The sequence below is a fragment of the Acomys minous genome (assembly GCF_964271855.1).
Source record: "Acomys minous genome assembly, chromosome: 9".
Lineage (NCBI taxonomy): Eukaryota > Metazoa > Chordata > Mammalia > Rodentia > Muridae > Acomys > Acomys minous.
In genome coordinates, this window is record NC_140490.1 from 66,952,640 (window position 1) to 66,976,424 (window position 23,785).

Consider the following 23,785-nt stretch of genomic DNA (forward strand, 5'->3'; position numbering starts at 1 on the left):
GAAGCATAATCCTGTTGTTTTCAGCTGTGCTGGCCAGGGCGGTATTGATGATACCCCAATATGGTGTCATCTTCCTCACCTCTCATACGGAGCAACTGTAGGTTTTCCAAAAAGAAAAATATGCCTGAGACAATTTACTCTATTTTCCAAATATCACCAGGCATCTGATTATGAGATAATTGGAACCAAACCATGCTCCTCAATCTCAGTTTAGGCCTGGGAAGCTTCTGAGTCAGCACCCTGGCAGAAGCCCGGTCAGCCTGGAGTGGCCCAGCATCTGCCAGGCCACAGGGGAATGCTCTTATTGTTCTTTGCTCAAGAAGACAGCTATCAGGTTGAAAACCAGGAGTCACCCAGGCTTTACAGCACCCACATTCTTGATTCAATGACCTTAATATCTTTTTCTTTACATTCCATACCCACTCTCTTCATACTCAATCGATTCTCTAAATATTTTTCTTTTTTTTTTTTCATTTTTTCTTATCCTGGACATTTTTTTACTTTCTTTCTTTCTTTCTTTCTTTCTTTCTTTATTTATTTATTTATTTATTTATTTATTATGTGTACAGCGCTGTGCCAGCACATACACATGTAGGCCAGAAGAGGGCACCAGTTCTCATTATAGATGATTGTAAACCACCATGTGGTTGCTGGGAATTGAACTCATGCCCTTTGAAAGTATCCTGGACGTTTTTGATTAGCAACTTTTTTACCTGAATAATCTATGATTGGTAAAACCGTCTATATTTTTTTTTCACTACTTTCTGCTCCCTCACTTTTGCCTTCCTCCCACTTTCTTTAATTTCCCACTTCATCTTCATTCTAATTGGTTTCCTTTCCTCAGATTTACAAGGCTTTACTTATATTACAATATTTTTCCTTCCAAACACTCCCATGTACCCTCCTCACTCTCCTTCAAACTGATGGCCTTCTTTTTCACTAATTGCCATTGCAAGCATAGATGTACTTTCACACACACATACATTCATACGTATAACATTCTGAGTGCATATAATGTCACTTAGATGTATGGTTTTTTAGAGATGACCACTTGGCACTGGGCAATCAATTGGTGTGTTCTTCCATGGAGATGGCACTCTCTATCTCTCTCTGTCTCTCTCTGTCTCTCTGTCTCTCTGTCTCTGTCTCTGTCTCTGTCTCTCCCCCCCTCTCTCTGTCTCTCTCTGTCTCTCTCTGTCTCTCTGTCTCTCTGTCTCTGTCTCTGTCTCTCTCTCCCTCTCTCTCTCTGTCTCTCTGTCTCTCTGTCTCGCTCTCTGTCTCTTTGTCTCTGTCTCTGTCTCTCTCTCTCTCTCTCTCTCTCTCTCTGACTCCCTCCCTCCCTCCCTCCAGCTTTCCTCCGTTGCTTCCAGTTCTTTGTGCAGTTGAATGCTTGAGGGCTTTTCTCTGTCTGTCCAGTTTTGCATGTCCATTTGTGTCATCCTTATTCAGTTCACATTTGGGCAGTCATGTTGAAAAAACTCTGTTGGTATAGCTTCTGGTGTTGCTAGGAAGCACAATCTTACATCAAACTGCTTATTGCTCTGGCTCTTATAATCTTTCCATCCCAACATTTACAGTATTCTCTGAGCCTTTCAGTTTGGGAGAATTTTGTTTATTTATACATTAGGACTAGGCTCCACAACTCAGCATTTTAATTGGTTATGATTTTTTTCTGTAGTGGTTCCTGTCTGTTGCGAAGTTTCTTTGATGATGGGTGAAGTCTACACTTATCTATGGATATGAGGACAATATTTACAGATTGTTGTTAGAGATTTTGCTGTTTAGTAAATTAGTAGTAGTGTATTTTCCTCCAATCACCATGATTTCATTAGCAATGGGTAATTAGCTAGGTTTCCAGTACCAGGCATGGTATCACTCTTGTTCAGAGTATCTTCAGTGCCATTAGAGAGCTGTGGGTTACCATCAAGGTATTAGTACCATTACTGCACCCAGAGGGCTATTGTGCAATGACGGTCATTTATGTGGCATAGTTGAGTAGGACTGTTGGTTGTCTCCCTCCCTTGGAAGCTTGTATGGCTGGCATCTGCTGGTACCATGAAGGATAGAAATGAGGGAGAGGGTCTCCATGTCATTCTATCTCAGAGGTCTCTGAGGCCTGTATCTGAAGAGCATTGTGTTTTCAGCAATAGAGACTTGTTTTCATTCTCTTGAAGGCAACCAATAGCAAGAGCAATAGGCTGTATGTTTTGAGAATTTTTTAGATAGTTGTCAACAATTCGAAAGAACGCTTGGATATTTAGTATTGGGTTTTTTTGTTGTTGTTGTTTGTTACATGGTCTTTGAGTCTTGCAGGAAGCACTGTCATCCCAGATAAGAAATGTTTATTAAGGGTATATATGTGTATTTATACTCAAAATTGGTTTGGTTTTGGTGTGTGTGTGTGTGTGTGTGTGTGTGTGTGTGTGTGTGTGTGTGTAAAATGTGAATAAAGGTCTTGCTATTTAGACCTTAACCACTTGGATTACAGTTATAAGCTACCACACCTAAAACCCTGCCTTTTAAAACAGTGCTATAGTTTTCAGAGAAGTTTTATATTTAGAGGAAAAAATATATAAAAACATAACCTATGTCTTCTATGCTCCCACATGACCTCCTGAAATATTGATGTCCATACTGAGATGATCATATTTTCTACACATGAAGAGCCTGTATTGAGGCATCCTACTGCCAGACCCCCACAGTTTCTATCATTGTTCACTCTTATTTGGGGGGGGGGGTTACAATAGACACAAGATATATATCCACTATTATATGATCAGTAACAAGAAAGCCTGATTGGTTAATTTGTCAGTCTCTTCCTCTTCTCAGTCACTGACAACTATTTATCCTATTATTGACTCCCTGCTTCTTCTTTTCCTAAAATGTCATGGAATTCAAACCACACTATGTAAAAATTTTGCCTTGCCTTCTTTCAATAAAGAAACTGAATCTTCTGAATATTCAGTAGCTCCTCTCACATATTTCTTTTTGGTGCTGAATGATACTCAATATCTAAAGTATAGTTTATATTTCCACTAGTCATTGAAGGCACGATTAATGCTAATATTTGTTAGCTATAGGTAAAGTTTCTACGAACAACCTGGGAAGGTTTTGTCTCATCTGCTTTCTATGCATTTATGAATAGATAGATTCCCCCCAGGTATGACACCAGGTTAACATGACTAGAGTATGGCTGGTTTGGTAAAGAAAACTGCCTTGAGGCTGAGGATGTGGCTAGGTTTGTAGAATGCTAATGAATATGCACAAAACCTGGATCTGGTTCTGAAATTCAGTAAATCAGGTCTGTTGACCCATATCTGAAAGCCTAACACTAAGAAAGTGGATACAGAAGGATCCAAAGTTCAAGGTCACCTCAAGATTCACCAAAGTCATCCTGGATACATAAGATTTTGTTTCACAAAAGAAAGGCAAACTGTCATCTGTTTTTCTTGAGTCCCCGTTTGAGGTTGTTCTCTCCACTATGGATGAGGCTTCCATTCATCCACATCATTATCAGCATTTGATGTCACCAGTGTTTAGGATTCTGGCCAACCTAATGAATGTGCAGTGATGCCTCCTTGTTTCAGTTTGGAATTCTCTAGTGACACATGGCATTGGGCATTTTTAATGTACTAATTTAATATCTGTATATATGCTTTGGTGAAGTGTGTACCCAGGTCTTTTGTTCATTTTTAATTAAGTTATTCATTCTCTTCCTTGAGCTTTAATAGTTGTTCACATATGTAAATAAAAGTTTTCCATTGAATGTGCCATCTGCAAATATGTTCTCATCTTTTCAATCTTTTGATTTGGTCATTGGTATGGCAATGTTTTTACTTTTAGCAACCCCCCAAGTTACACATTCTTTCTTAATTGCATCTTTGGTGTGAATTTCCATATCCAAAGCTATTTTTTTCTAGGTTACATTCAAGGAGTTTCATAGTTTTGTATCTTGTACTTAGATCTGCAGTATATTTCTAGTGACTTTTACAATTTTTTAAAATGTCAGTACTTCTAGTACTATTTGCTAAAAGTTAATAACATGCATTCCCACTAAATTGATAAATGAGATCTCAGGAGGCTAAGAAGCTTCTATAAGGCAGAAGACACTGTCAACAGAACAAAGTGACAAACTACAGACTGGGAAAAAATCTTCATCAACCCTACATCTGACAAAGGACTAATATCCAAAATATATAAAGAACTCAGGAGATTAAACACCACCAAACCAAATAACCCAATTAAGAAATGGGGCTCAGAACTAAGCACAGAATTCTCAACAGAGGAATATCAAATGGCTGAGAAACACTTAAAAATGCTCAACGTCCTTAGTCATCAGAAAAATGCACATCAAAATGATTCTGAGATTGTATCTTACACCCATCAGAAAGGCTAAGATCAAAAACTCAAGTGCCAGCATATGCTGGCAAGGATGTGGAGAAAGGGGAACATTCCTTCCTTGCTGGTGGGAGTGTAAACTTGTATAACCACTTTGGAAATCAATTTGGTGCTTTCTCAGAAAACTGGGAATAGGCGTACCTCAAGACTCAGCTATTCCACTCCTTGGAAGATACATGGCAAATACTCACTTATAATTGGACATTAGCCCAACAGAGATGTCCCCTGAAAGTCTTCACTTAGCCAGAGATTGGGATAGATACTGTGACTTCCTATTGGGACAGCAGGTGAGAGAGTTAAGGAAGAATGGGGAAATAGAAAGATCCAGATGGTCCTAGAAAGCTACAAGACCATTAAGGCTGCCGGACCTAGACTCAGGTGGATCAGCTCAAACTACTATATCAACAAAGACAATGCATGCAGTAAAGCTAGACCACCTATCCAGATCTAGCCAATGGACAGCACATTCCCCACAATTGTGTGGAGAGCAGAGACTGACTCAGACATGAACTCTGGTAGCCCCTATTTGACCACTTCTCCTCGGTGGGGAGGCTTGGTGATACTCTGAGGAAGAGTTAGCAGGCTACCAGGAAGAGACCTGATAGACTGTGATCTTATAGAGAGAAACAATGTCCCTTTCTGTCATAGACCTAAGGGAGGGGAACAGGATGAGAAAGGGAGGGAAGGGGAAAGGGAAGATACAAGTGAGGGGATAACAAATGAGATGTAATCTGAACAAATTACTTAAATAAAAAGAGAGAAACAAACAAACAAATAAAGTAAGGCTAGTCTATTTATATTGTTCCAGCATATACTTTGTAAAAAAAAAAATAAGCTCTGCTTTGTTTCTTTGAGAATTTATTTAAACTTTTTATTTTTCCCACAATGTATATGTTGAACACAAGTAGTATATCCTCATCATGAAATTCATATAAACCATTGTGAAATTGTTTTTAAAAATTGATGTTGCCCTTTTGTCAACCATCAGTAGAGTATACTTCTATGTGGGCTTATTTCTAGACTCAATTATGTTTACATATTTGTCTGCTCTTTCATTGGTGTCAAACTCTTGATTATTATGCCTTCATAAAACTTTCCTAGGCAAGTAGCCCCAGTCCTCTAACTATGCTCTTCATTTTTCTGATGACTGTTTTCTTGTCTGTGACTGCTTCATTCAAGCCTTAAAGGAATGTATCTGTACCATTTTCGGGGGGGGGGGTATTTCTATTGTGTGGATTCTATAAATGAAATTGAGAAGAACTGATATCTTGCAAATATCAAGACTTCCCATCTCTCCATTTATTTACTTCAAAATAGACTGTTTAGGGTTTTTTAATTTTCCACACATTGATTTTATATTGTATTTATAAAATTTATACTTTAATATTTGGAGGGTTGTAATTTAAACTCCACCCATTCAATACTGATATGTAGGAAAATAGTTCATTGGAGAGCATCAAGCTAACATTTTCAAAATTTTTATAATTGCTTACTAGGTCCAGCAGGGCTCTTAATCATTTGTCTACATAGATAATTATGTCAGCTGTGAACAAATAAATCTTCTCACCTGCATACATTTCTTTTATTTTTTCTACCTTATAACACTTGCTAGAACTTCCAGGATAATGCTGAAAGCAATAATGAAAGGAGCATTCTTAAAAGAAATACTAAAAATCAATAATGGATTTAAAGAATATTCACACTGTTAATGTAACCAGTATTAAAAATAAAGCTGTGTCAGATTCAAGCATCCCCCCTTGGGTTCTTCTTGGCTTCTTTGAGTCTGTGGATTGTAGCATGGTTATCCTGTACTTTATGGCTAATATCCACTAATAAATGAGTAAATACCTTGCTTGTCTTTCTGGGTTTGGGTTACCTCACTCAGGATAATCAGAAGAAGAAATAAAATAGATATCTGAAGTACATAGAAGGAGGGAATTGGGTAGGAAAAGGTAATGGGAGTGGGGATCAGGTGTGGGAAGAGCAAGGCAGAGGGAGGGACTAGGAGAGAGATCAGAAATAGAGAGGCATCTCTTGGGCAGTGGAGGCTCCCTGGAATCTGGAGGAATGACCCCAGCTGAGACTCCTAGCAGTGGGGGGTTAAGGAGCCTGAAGTCACCACCTCCTGCCACCAGGTGGGACTTCCAGTGAAGGGAAGGAAACACCACGCCACCCATAAAGTCTTACTCCCAAAATGTGGCTTGCCTACAAGAAGTGTAGGGATAAAGATGGAGCAGATTGAGGGAATGTCAAACCAATAACTAGCCCAACTTGAGACTCACCCCATGGGAGACACCGAACCCCTGTGACAATTAATGATACTCTGCTCTGCTTGCAGACATAAGCCTGACATAACTGTCTTCTGAGACACTTCATCTAACAGCTGATAGAAACAGATGCAGAGATCCACAGAAAAACAATAGACCAAACCCAGGGAGTTTTGTGGAATAGAGGAGGACAGAGAGAGCAGGAGGGATCAAGGACACCACAAGAAGTCCTACACAGTAAACTAACCTGGGACCATGGGGGCTCACAGAAACTGAACCACCAACCAAAGAGTATCCGTGGGCTGGACCTAGACTCCTTTTACAAATATAGCAGATGTGTAGCTTGGTCACCATATGGGCCCCCTACCAATGGGAGTAGGGCTTGTCTCTGACTCTGTTGCCTGCCTCTGAATCCCTTTCCTCTAGCTGGGCTGTGTTGTTAGGCCTCAGTGGGAAGGGATGTGCTTAGTCCTTCTGTGACTTGAGGTGCCAGGGTGGATTGGTGTCCCTTGGGGGCTCCCCTTCTCTGAGAAAAAGAGAGGGGGGGCATAAGGGTGGAACTGGGAGGAGATGAGGGAAGGGACTAAGATCAGGCTGTAAAGTGATTAAATAAATGGAAACAATTAAAGCTGTTAGAGTCAAAATATACCATGTCTAGAACTAGACATTCTTTTGCCCCAATTGCTAATTCAAGAATTCCTTACAAAACTTTGCAAGGTATAACTTCCTTGTTTTCTACCATCCATCTTAACTAGCTGAACTTCACTTGCTAAGTTGCTGCTTCCTAATGATAGTGATTAGCACGCGTTGACAGGCAGTAACAGACACCGTTAATCTTGCCAAAGCTCAGTTCCTTCGTGCATGAAACTGTGTGTATGGTTAGTATGTCGGCCGTTGTGTTTGCTAGTGTTTTCTCAACTCGACATAAGCAATAGTCAGCTGAGAAGAGAGAACTTGAGCTAGAAAAGGCCCCCATCAGATTAGCCTATAGGCAGACCTGCAGGGCATTTTTCTTGACTGATGATTTACAGGGAAGGAGCAATGTTTCCCATGGGCAGGTGGTCCTGAGGTGTATAAGAAGGTAAACTGAGCAGTCCAGGAGGAATAAGCAATCAAGCAGCATCCCTCCACGGTTTCCACTTCCGTTTCTGCCTCCAGGTTCGTGCCTTGAATTCCTACCCTCGCTTCTCTTCATGTGGGAAAGTGATCAGGACAAATAGTCATCATTTTTAATCAGAGGAATAGATCCAAGTGTGTTTGTGTAAATTAAATAGGAAGGGTTAGTGCAGTATCTGACATCATCCCTGAAAGGCAATGTGTCATTCAGTTAGCTTCCTTCTTTCTTGTCTCACAAATGCTGTGGTTCAGTGTGGGGAGCTGCCCTTAGCGGCTCTTGGCTTAAAACATTGGGCAATTCCACCTTGTCTGTAGACTCCATTTTCTATACCTCTGCCTGGCACAGACTGAGGTCAGCCCGGGCCACTCCACCTGGACCCTGGGAACTGCTGCCTGACAAGTAGCGGGCTCCTCCGGATCCTGGGAGGCCGCTTGATTATTTTGCTTCCTTAGCTGATAGCTTGGTAGCTGTGTTCCCTCAGAGCTCACTCCCTAATCTTGGAGTTCTTTCTGCCAAGGACGGATGGCTGGATATCTGCCATTAGGTTCCCACAACAACCCTGCCCTTGCCCTAGATATTGCCTATATAAACCCTGTAAGAATTTTCAATAAACTGGGCTTGATCAGTGTTCAGACTTGCCCTCATTTTTTTGTGTCTTCTGTCCTTTACTTTCACTTCGGCACCCACTCCCAGGTTCCGTTTGAAGACCCCCACAGGCCAGGGCAGTTCAGTCTCTGCAGTTTTAATCTATTCAATACTTACCCCTGCATGACTCCACTGTCTCCATCATGTTCTTTATGGATGGTGATCAGTTTCAATGGAAAAAATCATAATAAAATTTAAAGGGGAATTGTATAAGTGGGAACGGCATTGTTGACAGCAGCACATATACAATAACACAGAATGATACTTAGGACAAGCACATAATATTCTTTTATAATGGTTTCATAGCATATGTCACCTAGTAAACTTGCCATTGCATAATTTAGTAAGAGCACACTACTGATGTTCATACAATAGAATAGACTAATGACACATTTCTGGGAATGTCCACTCCCTATTAGATAATCAACAGGCCACAAGTAAGTTGAATCAGAATGCATTAACACAGAGAAAAAACATGAAGTTTATCCCTAGCTCTCTGCCTTAGTAGTGTCTATGATTAGACATGTAATTTAAAACTATTAAGCATCATTAAAATTAAATGACTTTTGAGATTCTTTTAAGTATAATATGCAATTGTTCTGATCTTTATATAGAAATCCTTTCCAAATATACAATGCACTCTGAACAATTTTTATTGTGTTAAAATTTAAACATAGAAATATAATACACATTTAAAAATGTCTAGTAATATTTTCCATTAAAGGTGCTTTTAGATTGTTGAAACTAAGAGAATAAGACGTTTATGTCTTGAAAACTATCAGGAACCATATTTTTAGAGAATCAAAAAGCCTTAAAAGCCCCTTGAGAAAATTGAAACTTCAATTTGGTGTACCCAAAACATGTACTTTTGGGGGAAAAAATCTAGTGAAAGGAATACTGGATTCTGAGTTAAATAAGAAAGTACACTAAGTACATGTCAAGAGAGACAAAAGAGACAATAGAAGTTGAGTTACTACATTTATATAAAATCTATAGGCAAATTGCCAAATACATGCGTATTAAAATTAGTTTTATTTTATAAGAAGAATAATTATGTTTTACAAAACACTAAATAAGTTACCTTTAAATTACAGTTTGCTGCTTTCACACAGCATAAAGATATATTTTCACATTTTGATTTAGTTCTTTAGATGTATAGTATTCCACCTTGTTAACACCTGATTGTTCAACACAATGCAGAATTTTAAAAGTCATTTCTCTTCTCCTTATTACTGTAAACTTTGTAGATAAAGTAAATCCCTCTGAGGATAGGAATGCATTCACTAATTCAATCCCTGATTTTGGCATCTCTAACTCAGAAAAGTTTTTCCAATGTTAAAGATATTAGTTGTTTCTAGCTCGCAGATGTATGTCAGCCTGAGTCTGTCGCATGATGATCCATGTCACCACATCTTGTGTCCCCTTCAGGTGAGACTACTAAACAAACCAGCTACCTGGTAATCTGACACAGATACTCCTTTCTTATTTTAAAATATATTTTATTAATTTATTCATATTACATCTCAATTGTTATCCCATCCTTTATATCTTCCCATTCCTCTCTCCCTCACTCCCATTTTCCCCTTACTCCCCTCCCCTATGACTGTGACTGAGGGGGACCTCCTCTCCCTGTGTATGCTCATAGGGTATCAAGTCTCTTCTTGGTAGACTGCTATTCTTCCTCTGAGTGCCACCACGCCTCCCCATCCAGGGGACGTGGCCAAACAGGGACACTCCTTTCTAGTAACTGGTTTTCTATGTGTAAAACACTAACTGTAACCTGCTCATTTATTATGCCATTGCTTGCAGTTCTTGAAACATGTTAAGAAAACGTTCTCATAAATACTTAATATCAGTGCAGTCCTCACTATGCTGTCCTAAACTGCACAGCTTTAGTCTTCCAAAATCTCCATCATTGTTTCTTCCATTTTTATTTCAAAGTAAGTTCTGATACCTTTAACGCAGAGTTATCAGATTAATCAGTTATGAGCAGAAAAGATCAGAGAGCACAACAATATTTTACCTGGGCCACACAAGAGAATGGCAGACCATAGAGTAAAGGGGACCCATCATTTCTACTTTTCTGAAGTACCAGACAGAATCAAATGCAAAGGTCTCTGCTCAAAATACATAGAGGGAAAAAAAAGAATTAAAAAAAATACTATGCCAAGAAAATTGACAATATTTTACTAAAACATCACAAGTAAAAGAAGAAAAGTCTCCTTAACTGAGAGGTAACAAAACCACAAAAAGTAGGTCCTGAAATGATTTTAATGATATGAATAATAAAATATAAATAGAAATATTGAATGAATAATTCCAATTGAGTAGGACATACGTTTAAAATGGTATGTAAAAAATAAAAAGCATGGGTCTGGAGATACAGCCCAACAGTTAAGGCTGCACACGTATCTGAGAGATATGGCTCTCAGAGAGTACCCAAGTTCCGTTCCCAGCACCAGTGTAGGAGGGTTTACAATGAGCTGTAACTCCACCTCCACAGGGAAATCCAGTTCCTTTGGCTTCCACAGGTACCTGAAACCCATGCACAGACATACATGTAATTAAATAAAGCATTTCTTAAATTAAAAGTATATTTAAAACATAGCAAAATGATATCTCTGGAAAGGATAAGTGCAGGAAATGAAATTCAGCAGTGAGTTGATAAACTTGTAGCATAACTGATTCACCTGAAGAGATAATAAATAAGCTGGAATGAGAGTATTGTAGGAAGTTATTCACTGAGCATCGACAGATAATGAGCTGAAAGGAGAACAAAAGGAAAGACTCAGACTGGAGCACAAAGCCAAAGCAAGTGTTCAGCTGCCTAGAGGGAAAAGAGACCAGAGAAACCGAAGGAAATATTTTCTTGATATATTGCAAAATATACCCTCGGGAAATGATTACCAGATATTGGATAACCAGTGGGGAGGCTCATGCATGGGGAAGAGTATTTCTCCCTCCCTCAGTATTCCTTAGTTGCCTGCAGCTTCTATTTACTTATATATATATTTCCACTTATATGTGTATACATATATGTGTTCTATCTCTATATATATTAATTTCCAACTCTTTATATCATCATTGATGTCTTTTATGTTATTTGTAGCAGTTGTTGAGCAGAATATACTAAATTCTATTAATAAGTATGCTTGTAGGATATTAAATTAAATATGCATATTTAATTCCAGTGTTTAATTTCTGAATGTTGTTGCTGTATAATAAAATATTTTAGTAATAACATGAATATAGCAAAAAAATAAAACTTAATGTAGTACACTCTCACTATAGGAAATTTCAAAGATAAATATTAAGAAATGACAATTTATGCCAGATTTAAGTATGAATAAGAAGTAAAGAAAGCCAGGTATGGCAGGGCAAACATTTAACCCTAGTATTAAGAAGGTAAAGGCAGGCAGACATCTTTGAGTTCCTAGAAAGCCTGGTCTACATAGCAAGTTTCCAGCCATCTAAAGCTAAATAATGAGACCCTTTCTTACAAAACACGAAGCAAGAAATCCTAAAAGCTCACTGAATTAAAGATGAGAAACTAGTGTGAGTTTAAAAGGAAAATAGATCTAAAACACATGGAGACAGCAATACTTACATGGGGAGATATTAAATTTAAATGTTTGGCTTTATCATCCTTGTTACTATTAACTTAAGACTAAATGCTAAGTGTGTGTGTGTGTGTGTGTGAGAGAGAGAGAGACAGAGAAAGAGAGAGAGAGAGAGAGAGAGAGAGAGAGAGAGAGAGAGAGAGAGAGGGAGGGAGGGAGAATTTATTCAAGTACTGAGTGTAGAGTAAGTGTTTGGAGCCATACAGACTGAGATGAGGGGGGAAAGCAGTTAGAACGACCAACCCAAGGGAAGGAAAATATGGAGAAGACAAAAAGGTATCAAAGCATATTTTGAGCAAAACTAGAGAGGCATAAAATAGGACAGACGATGATACCTAACATGAAACCTAAATTAGCAAACACAACATAAACAGACTATACTGTTCCATTGAAAGACATTTTTTTCCTAACTGGAGTTTTAAAATCCAAGTATATGCTGTTATGACAGAAGTGTCTAACAAAGAAAACACAGCGAAATAGAGGCCTAGAAATGCATCCTCCATGAAAACTCTGACCAGGGAATATTGTATTAATATAGCCACAGGAAAGTCTCTGTTAGACTTAGCTTTGCTGAACAAAAGCAGGCTAGGGTAGTATCCTCTGTCCTGAATTGAATGTGTACATTCAAGTCTTTCTAATTTAAGCTGACTTAGGGACAGAGATCCTGGTGTGTAGAACAACAAAGCAGAGTATTTTCATAGGCAAACAACATTGATGGTTTTGAAGGATAAAAGGCACTCAAATAGACTCATGTTAAGATATGAGCATGTATGTATGTGCATTTGCATTCACATACACTCATGCACGTAAATCTATACGTACATACACACTCAGACTAGTTCCTGCAAGGCTATACCTGCATCTGTGGTGCAGGACTTCTATCCAAATAGCAACCTACCAACTTGGGCTTCCGATACCCTGGGATTAAAGGGAGACTGTTATTCCTGGATTTTTGTCATTGTGGGTGCTACTGCTTTACCATATCAAACCTTGCCTATAGTTTAGATAAAATGCATACACACTCTACCCTTGTCAACTCTTACCTTTTGTTGTCGTGGTGGTAATTGTGGTATTATTGCTGCCCGTGTTAGTTTGTTTTCTTGTTATTTCTTTTTGGTTTTCATTTTCATGACTACTCAAGATGAAGCTGAACTATATAATTCTTATTTTATTTTATTTTATTAATTTATTCAAATTACATCTCAATGGTTATCCCATCCCTTGTATCCTCCCATTCCTCCCTCCCTCCCATTTTCCCCTTACTCCCTTTCCCTTTGACTGTGACTGAGGGGGACCTCCTTCCCCTGTATATGCTCATAGGGTATCAAGTCTCTTCTTGGTAGCCTGCTATCCTTCCTCTGAGTGCCACCAGGCCTCCCCATACAGGGGACGTGGTCAAATGTGAGGCACCAGAGTTTATGTGAAAGTCAGACCCCACTCTCCACTCAACTGTAGAGAATGTCCCACCCATTGGCTAGATCTGGGTAGGGGTTTGAAGTTTATGGCCTGTACTGTCCTCAGCTGGTGCCATAGTTTGAGCGGGACCCCTGGGCCCAAATCTGTCTATCATAATTTTCTTCTTGTAGGTTTCCAGGATCTTCTGGATTCTTCAACTTTGCCATTCTCCCGTGAGACAGAATTCTTCTGGATTTATAATGGCTGCCTGATGGTTAGTTTTATCAAGGTGACATTATGTATACTCACTTGTAGACTGCCTTATTAACTGACATGAGAAGACCCAGCCCACTGTGTGTAGCACTATTCCCTAGGAAAATGATTCTGGATTGCATATGCACAGGGAGAAAATCTTCATGTCTCTGCTCTGAGCTATTGATGTGATGAGACTACATGTCTGACATTCTTTCTGCCTTGACTTGCACATAGTAAGGGACTGAACCCTGAAATTATATACTAAAATCAACCCATTTCCTCCCTAAGTTGTGTTTTGTCAGGTTTTTTTTTTAATCACAAAACCAGAAATGAAACTAGGATAAGCCCCCTAATGGATTGTATTTTTTATTAGCTTAGAATTACTCTCTATAAAATGTAGCCCCTTTTGGATTAACATCTTATCAATTATCTCAATCCATCATGGTCAAAACTCTTCGAATTTGTTTTTAACAGTGCATAATTTTCCTCGTAGAAGATAGTAATGTTGCTGTGTTCTGAGGATTTGTGCAGTGTGTGTGTGTGTGTGTGTGTTACAGTTTTACCATGCTACATTAGCTCAATGCTCATGGAAAATATCTTTGTACAATACCAACTGGATACAATATCAACTCCCAAATCCACTCTTCCAGAGTGCGCTATACTCATGATGATATCTTGCACTGGAAAGCAGTATTTTTTTTCCATTTCCAAGTTGATCTGCTCCTCTGTTTCTCGTTTCCAGCTGGACCTTGTTCCAAGCAACACTTGAAGATGTGATTTTTGCTGCCTATTCCAGTAAGTCAAAATAAAATCGAAGCTAACATGTAGCTCTCACTTTGGAATTTTTTTCAAAATAAGATGAAAATTGTCTCTGGATAGAAGAAGTAGGCTAACACTTTGGGTTAACTGACAGTTTTTTGACTCTATGTTTATATAACATGCTGGACTCTTCAAGTTCCCTGTCTAGCAGCTGAGCAAAAAGTGAAGTGACACACAGCATCAGCAGAGAGAAGAAAGCCTAGCAAATCCCTAAATAATTTATAGAACCAAGGCCTTTAACAATTAGAGAAAGGATATGCATATATTCTACATAAGGATTGATATGAGCTGCCTCCTGTTTTACTGAAGACATGGATTGTAAGATTTGAGTTTTGTCCGTAGTCAGGGTCCTTGCTGACCTGTAATTATGGAACCTGACACCCATGCAATCACACTCACTACACTCAGGGATGGTCTGGAAAGATCTCCTGTGTGTAGAGTGAGAGTGAGTCTAGCGAGCTTGACCATGATATGAAAGAACAGACTATATCTTGACCTCGCTGGCATTCCACGCCTTAGAGCCTGTGACCTGAGAGGAGGCTGGGCCTTCTAACTTTAGCAGTTACATTCATCCCTGGTCCCCCTGACCCAGGCAGAAAAAGAATGAGGCGTAGAAACCAGGAATGTTCCAGTAAGAATTGAACATGTGACAGTACATGGAAGTAAATACCAGGATGGAGGACTGTCCCTTCATATGCCCCACCTCCATTTTAAAGGGGACTGCGGTGAGCTGAGGGTATTGCTTAGGGCCCTACCCCAGCTGCCTTATAGACACTGATAACACACTACTAGTCTTTTCTCAGGAGAAGCAAGAATTATATTCCCTTCTCTGACTGCTCTGATCTCACCTCACCACAGCCTTGGACTCAGCTTGCCGTTTAAATTTTAGTTCCAGGCAACCACAACCACGTGGCATTTCACAGTAGTATCAAATTCTCTCTCATCCAGGACTACAGCAACTTCACGGGCCAACTCAGAAAAGTGTAAGTTACTCTACTGGTCCTAGAAAAGGGAATGGGATGGCTTGCTTACAGAAAATATGAAGAAAACCAAACACTCTATGCAAAATCCCCATATCTTGAGCAGGTCTTTCTGATTTTCAGTTTTTTTCTATGTAATATAAATAAATACATAAACTCTGTCTACGTAAATATTGTGCCGGCCTGTGGTTAAGATCTTCTCTTAGTTGGCTCTTTCTATTTCAGTTGCTGAGGTGTGAAGACTTAGAAGTGTACATTTCTATCTGTCTAATGATACTTTTTGTTTTCTCTATCACCCATAATCTCTCTCTCTTTCTCTCTCTCTCTCTCTCTCTCTCTCTCTCTCTCTCTCTCTCTCTCTCTCTCTCCTCTGGGGGTATATGTATCTCTCTCTCTCTCTCTCTCTCTCTCTCTCTCTCTCTCTCTCTCTCTCTCTGTGTGTGTGTGTGTGTGTGTGTGTGTGTGTGTGTGTGTGTGTGTGTGTGTGAGTGAGTGTTATGGACACATATATATGAAGGCTCATGTGCCCATATATGCACATGAGGAAGCCACAGGAGCATGTCTGTTGTTCTCTAACGCAATCTGCCTTATTTTTCAGACACAGATTCTCAGTGACCTTGAAGCTCAGCGTTTTGACTAGACTTCTTGGCCACCAAGCTCCCGGGATGGACCTCTTTTCAATCTGTAAAGCTGGAGTTAGAGGCAAGCGCTATCATGCCCACTTTTTAATGTAAGTGTTGGGGGATGTGAACCCAGTTCTTCTTGCTTTCACAGTGAGTACTTTTGTCGAAGCTAACGCCTGCTCCATTGGTCAAGCTTTGACAGAGTTTGCACCCATAAGACGTATACACATTGTGAAGCTGCACACTACACTATAGCTATGTCTGTACAAAGAGCTAGGTTTCGAAATGGACATATCAAATTGTTTTCCCCAAAGTAAAGGCTTCCCAATCTTGAGATGCCATAACTCTTCAGCCTAGCAGCGCTTTTACTTTTTGTGTGGGTGCAGGGCTAGCACTTTTCCAACGGAGCCATCTGCCCACCCTCCACTGTTCTTAAAGTGTCCCCTCTAGAAAGTCAGTCACAAGAGCCACTCTCCTACTAAAACATGGATAGTCTTATTGTCATTGTTGCCTTCCATTCCAGATAACATATCCTGGAGTCAACTGTAGAGTGTACAGGCTATGAAGCTACCCTTAGTCTCATCTGAAAACACTCACTTCTGACCGGCAAAGCAAAAGATCGGCATCCTAACCCAGAGGACACCAGATACTTTGAAAGCAAACTGTCTCACTCTGTGCAAAAAGCTCTAGAGTCACTGAAGGGCAAAAGTCCAATAGAGAATGATACTGACATGCCAGCTTCCTCCTATAGGCTCTACTGTTTCTCCACTCAACATGTTTTCCTTTCCACATGTTGCTACTAATGTTTTGATTGTTGAGACATTCCAGTCACAACTCCAAATTTGTCATTTATTTCAGCATCAGTCATCTCCACTACAGTAATTTCTGATGTGGAAGCCCACTACCAGACTTTATTCACTTGTGACCAAGCAAATGGAATTCAGAATGAACCAGCAGTGAAGGGCTATGGTAGAAGTGGTGGACTTTCTAATGACTTAAGACATGCCAAAGGCAGGATGAGTGTATACACCCAGTCATATGAGAAATAATCTATCAAAACATAACCCAACTTGTGAGAGATATTCAGGCATTATGGCTGTAGCATCAGCTAATACGGAATGTCCTCCCTAATTAAAAGCTTGGTGGCCACAAAGTCTAGTCAAAATGCTGAGCTTCAAGTTCACTGAGAATCTGTGTCTGAAAAATAAGGCAGATTGCATTCAAGGACAACAGACATGCTCCTATGGCTTCCTCATGTGCATATATGGGCACATGAGCCTTCATATATATGTGTCCATAACACACACACACACAGAGAGGGGGGAGGGAGAGGGAGAGGAAGAGGGAGAGGGAGAGGGAGAGGGAGAGGGAGAGGGAGAGAGAGAGAGAGAGAGAGAGAGAGAGAGAGAGAGAGAGAGAGAGAGAGAGAATATTATGGGTGATAGAGAAAACAAAAAGTATCATCAGACAGATAGAAATGTACACTTCTGAGCCTTCATACCTCAGCATGTTTTGAGGGGAAGTCGGGGCATTTCAAGATCAGTGTGTCTTTACTGTGGTGAAAATAAGCTGATACAGCCCTTTCAAACAGAGTTATTTGAGGTCCTTGTGTATAAACACATCTATGCTGTGGAAAGAAAGAGTGCAGCTTCTTACACATGCACTTCTTACATAGGGAAACTCAGTCAGGGTTTGGCCACATGGAGCAAGCATTAGCTCAGTTGCTCACGCACTGCCAATTACCTCACATGTGGATCAGGATGTGTGTTCAGGGGTAGAGAGGTGCTGGGGAACATAGTGACCTGGCACTCAGCCTTTCCTTTTCAATTGCTACTAATCAGCAATGCGAAACTGACTGGCTCCTCTGATCTCTCTTCTGCTCTGCAGCACTGAGAGCCTTATGCTGTTTTCTGGCTTCCTTCAGCATTGCCTCCCTTGACATAAGATGCAGGAAGGCTTCAGTAGACATGCTACACTCCTAAATCTTGACACTTTCAGTGAAGAGAGTTTATTAGGGATGTTAAGCGCATATTCAAACACAACTATTTATCTATCTTGAGGTATTTCATAGTTGTTTACATGGATCTTAATAAATAGAAAAATCTCTTGTCCTCAAACACAGTGTAAGTGTGGCAAGATGGTAAAGGCAACCGATTGGACAAACATTAAGTGTCATCACAATGCTCTTTCATAAAAGCAGTACTCCTCAGTCCACAAAGCACGCTCCTTTGAACTTGTGTGAAACCATAATTTGATTCTATGTTTGTCTGACTGAAAATCTGGTTTTATTCTTCTTTCTCTTGGAAAGTGAAGACCTAGGGATCCAGTTCAAAGGCCAGATGTATCCCTTAGCCTCAGAGAGTGTACACCGCGGGTGGGGAACTAGGTCTAATGTAAAGTCAGAAGAAGAAGGAGAAGAAGAAGAAGAAGAAGAAGAAGAAGAAGAAGAAGAAGAAGAAGAAGAAGAAGAAGAAGGAGAAAAGGAGAAGGAGAGGGGAAAGAGGAGGAAGAGGAGGAGAGGAGAGGTGGAGGAGCAATCTAAATAAGAAAAAAAAGAACACCAGAAGAAAAGATATTGCTCCTACTGAGTTAAATGTAGTTTCTATGAAAGTTAATGTCATGCTATTCGAAATCATAACAAATATGCTTGGCAGACGTTTACTTAGTGGTCTGGGTTCTGGGGTGCGCTGGTGAACCAAACAACAGGAAATGTGTCTCCTCATCAGATTCATGTTCCACAAGAGCACGTATAGTTCATGTGTCTCATGTCTAACCGCATGGATTTTTACAGTCATTTTGCTTTCTGTTTTTAGCTGATTTCAGAAAGAAATGTCATTAGTTTGCTTGCTGCAGTTTCTTCTTAGCTTTGCCAATGGTTTCCCTTGCTGACTGTGGTCCTCAGGGTCCCGAGAACAGAGTGGAGCCTGCAAGCCCGCATGTGCCCACATGCCCACTGGTGTGCAGGGTCCTGCTCCCAGCTCTGCACTGCCCTATTTACAAGCCTATGACACCTACCACTTGTCTGGGCAAACATTTGAGGGTTCATTTCACTTTCTAGACTTGACGAAAAGTTTTTATTGTCTCTCACTCAATTTTGGTGTGGCTCACAATGCTTAGATACAGTTTCCTACGTTTGCCCAGCATGCTATGTCATAGAAAATAGTGATTCCTAAGGTCTTTGCTAACACAACACCAATCTTCCTGCTCTCTCTAATGATAAAAACCCAAGGGAGGGATTATATCTTTGCAAAAAGAACTCCTCTAAGTCACCACCAGATGATCTGAGCCTGATTCCAGGCAAAGAAAGTGGTAACCAATGAGACTAAGACATCAACCGCCATTTACTTCATTTCTTGGCCGTATGTTCTCTATGATATGGGGAGAGTCATCTCTGATGATGAATGGCCGTTTCCGCTTCCTTCTTGGTATGCATTTGGCTTCACAAAAGCCCTATGTATGCCCTCTGCCTCCAGGGCCACTTCTTCAAGAACAAATATCAACCTTTCTTTTGACCATACCATTCATTACTCAGTAAACTGAGTGGGATAGGTGACACCACCATAGCTCATAAATAATATTTAAGGCCCCTGCTGAGATAAAACATTTTGGATAAGAACATATTTCGCATTCTCTTCACTAAGACCATGAATTGCTGCTGAATACATCCTGTGTTACTATAGTAATTGATTTGCAAAATAGCTTTTATGCAGCACACACAAACTCACTCTTTTTCCAAACAGGAAAGAGTTTTAACTGCAACAGTTTGGTGGAGCAGAGAGCCTGCTGAGCTGAAAAGCCAATATAGCTATCTGATTAATTGATTCTGACCTCATAAATATTAGACTTTGGGGGCTCTAATGGAACTTCCCGAGGGCAAATTGCATGGTTCACCTCATTCATTTATATCTCCGGCTGACAGATGTACATTATAAAATGTCACTGACTGTGCTGGCAACAAATGAGCTATAACATTTGCATCTTGATTCTGTGGTGGGATTTTCAAGAAACACTTTTGCTAAATGATTCCAACAGTAGTGAAGCATTGCTAAGCACACACCACCCTTTCTACATCCATCGGCCTCTCGTTTTCAGATTGATCTGCTTTACTTAGAGCTAAAATTATAACATTTCTGCATTAAAAAAGACAATTTTTCTCCTGATGTATGCTGTTTTCCTGCATAGTTAGTAATGGCTGTCAGTCACTAAGAATTGATAGGGATTCTAGTTATGGCCTCACTATTAATAATCAATAGAGAATGACCTAAAACTCCACACTTCAAAATGAAGCAAAGGCTCAAGAAAAATATTACAAATTGATAGGCATGCCTAAATTTTACATTTTCAGTCTTTTGATAATGTTATCCCATTTGAGCACAGACCAGATGCTCACTGGGCAGGGGAAAAAAACCCTACAAGAATCCTATAGTACAAGTGAGCCATGGGCCAGGGAGATGGTCAGTCAGTCAAATGTTTGCTGTGGAAGCATAAGGGCGTGAGTTCAGATCCCTCAAACTCATGAAAAACAGCTAGGCATGGCAGCATGCACCTGGAATGCTCAGCACTAGGCAGGTGGAGACAGAAGGAGCCATAAAGTATGCTGGCCAGCCAGTCCAGCTGCATCAAAAAGCTCTGTGTTCATAAAAGACACTTGCAAAAATAAAGGTACAGAAAACAATTAGGAAGACACTGATGTTGACCTCTGGCCAATACATACACACATGACCACACATCCCTATGTGCCCTCGCATATGAGTGTGTGCGCACAAGAATTCACACACATGTGAGCACACACACACACACACACACACACACACACACACACACACTTATATACAAAATAAATGACTATGGAATATCATTTCCTCTTAAAGAGATGCTTAATCTTAGCATGGTGGCTTGGACCTATAATCTCAGGCCCTGAGAAACTGAGGCAAGAGGATTGACAAGAGTTTGAGGAGAGCCTGGGCTACAGAGACTCTGCAAAAAAAAGGATATTCATAAATGCTAGAGAATAAAAAATGATTTTATTGCATAAAATAATGGAATCACATATTTAACACAATAACATTTAATAAGAAAAAGAATTTGTTTACTTATAAAAATATGAAAATGTCGGTGAACATTAACGTTGTTATTGAAATAAAATTAAAGGCCTGAAACACTTAGTTTCAGGAAAAGACTGAGAACCATCATTTTTCCAAATAGAATAATATAGTAAAAGACTTGGGGTGAGTGAGTAGTATTCCATAATGTAAATGTACAACAGTTTCTTTATCCATTCTTCAACTGAGGTACACTTAGGCTGTTTCCAGGTTCTGGCTATTATGAATAAGGCTGCTATGAACATGGTTGAGCATATGTCCTTGTTGTGTGGTGGAGCATTTTCTGGATATATTCCAAGGAGTGGAATAGCTGGGTCTTGAGGAAGCCCTATTCCCAGTTTTCTGAGAAAGCACCAGATAGATTTCCAAAGTGGTTGTACAAGTTTGCATTCCCACCAGCAATGAAGGAGTGTTCTTTCTCCACATCCTTGCCAACATGTGGTGTCACTTGAATTTTTGATCTTAGTCACAAGAAAATCCAGAAATTTGTGGACAAATGGATGGGACTAGAGATGGTCATACTGAGTGAGTTAACCCAGAAGCAGAAAGACTCACATGGTATATACTCACTTATAATTGGGCACCAGCCCAAAAGGTATGTCCCATGAAAGTCTTCACTTACCAGGATAGTGGAATAGATATGAGGACATCCCACTGAGACTCTAGGTAAGAGAAATACAGGAGATGGGGAAATAGAAGGACACAGAGGGTCCTAGAAACCTACAAGAATAACATCATGATGGGTGGATCGGGGACCAAGGGGGTCTGCTCAAACTATTGCACTAACCAAGCACAATACAAGTAGTAAACATCGAACCCCTACTCTGATCTACCCAATGGACAGGACATTGTCCACAGTTATGTGGAGATTGAGGACTGACTTTGACATGAACTCTGGTGCCCCATATTTGACCACCTCCCCATGGTGGGGAGGCCTGGTGGCACTCAAAGAAAAAATAAGCAGGCTACCAAGATGAGTCTTGATAGCCTATGACCATATAGTGGAGGAGGAGGTCCCCCTCAGTCATAGACCTAGGGGAGGGGAATAGGGTGAAAGCGGGAGGGAGGGAGGAATGGGAGGATACAAATGATGGGGTGGCAATTGAGTTGTAATCTGAATAAATTAATACAATTTTTTAAAAAAGAAAAAAAAAGACTTGGGGTGGGCTTATGAGATGTCTCTGCTGGTAAAAGTCAGTTGCCAACAAGTTGATGGCCTAAGCTTGATCCCTGGAAACCATATAATCTGAAACACTGGCTCTTGTTAGGTGTTCTCTGGTCTGCACCTTGGCACATAGATAGATAGATGATAGATAGATAGATAGATAGATAGATAGATAGATAGATAGATAGATAGAGAAAGACATTGCTTTATGAAATATTTAATTTAGAAAAGATATTTATAGGGGCCACCAGAATTCTTGTCCGAGTCAGTCCCTGCTCTCCTCACAACTGTGGAGAATGTGTTCTTTCCATGTTTCAAAAGTTGGAGAATTTGAACACTGTAGTCAAGGACTTCTTATTGAAACTTGGTTTTCCCCATTTTTTGTTTGTTTGGTTGGTTGGTTGGTTTTTCGTGGTTTGTTTTATTGTTGTTGCTGTTGTTGTTGTTGTTGCTGCTGCTGTTGTTGTTATTGTTGTTGTTGTTGTTTTTCAAGACAGGGTGTCTTTATGTAGCTTTGGCTGTCCTGGACTCACTTTGTAGGCCATGCAGGCCTCAAATTCAGAGATCTGCCTACCTCTGCCTCCTGGAGTGCTGGGTTTGCAGGCATGTGCCACCTTGCGCGGCTGTCACTGTTTTTATAAAGCTTTAATTTTATGTCATCTGTATACTATTATTCGCCTGTCTGCATACTATTTATGACTCCTTACAAACTTAGAAAAAAGTAATATTGTTCAAACAAGTCAGTTACAGAGGAGTCAAGAAGCTCAGGCATAGAGATAAACGGCTAGCAGGTGAGCTCATTAGCATTAAGCTGCATCTCTGCCAGTCACCTAGACACCTATACGTGTGTACTGACCTTTTATGCGCTTATTGGAGCCCCGAGAAATGAACAACCACAATAGTCTAAAAAGCCTTTCCCATAAAAATTGGAAATGCAAATAACTTTTAAGGTTATAGGTGAATTTCCATTCTAAGGTCCTGAGTGGGAATCCAAACGGGCTGGGGACATGGCTCGGTGAGTAGGAACACTGGCTGGGCGAGAACGAACACCTATAGGGTCTGTTTGTATATGAACCTGTAATCCGAGGGGCAGGGGCAGAGAAAGCAGGATCACTGGGACTTTCTGGACACCTACTTTTTAAAAATGGAGAACTCCAGGTTCAGTGAGAGAAGCTGCCTCAAAGGAAAGACGCAGAGTGATGATATAAAGATTGTCTACCTCTGGCCTCAACATGCTCATACACAGGTGTGTGGATCTGCACACACATGCGCACATTCGTGCATTACACAACACATTTCCTTACATATGTGCACACCCACATGCACACTGATAGAAAGCTACAGAGACTCCCTAGCCTCAAACAATGCCTCTTTATTTCTTTGGAAATATATAAGATCT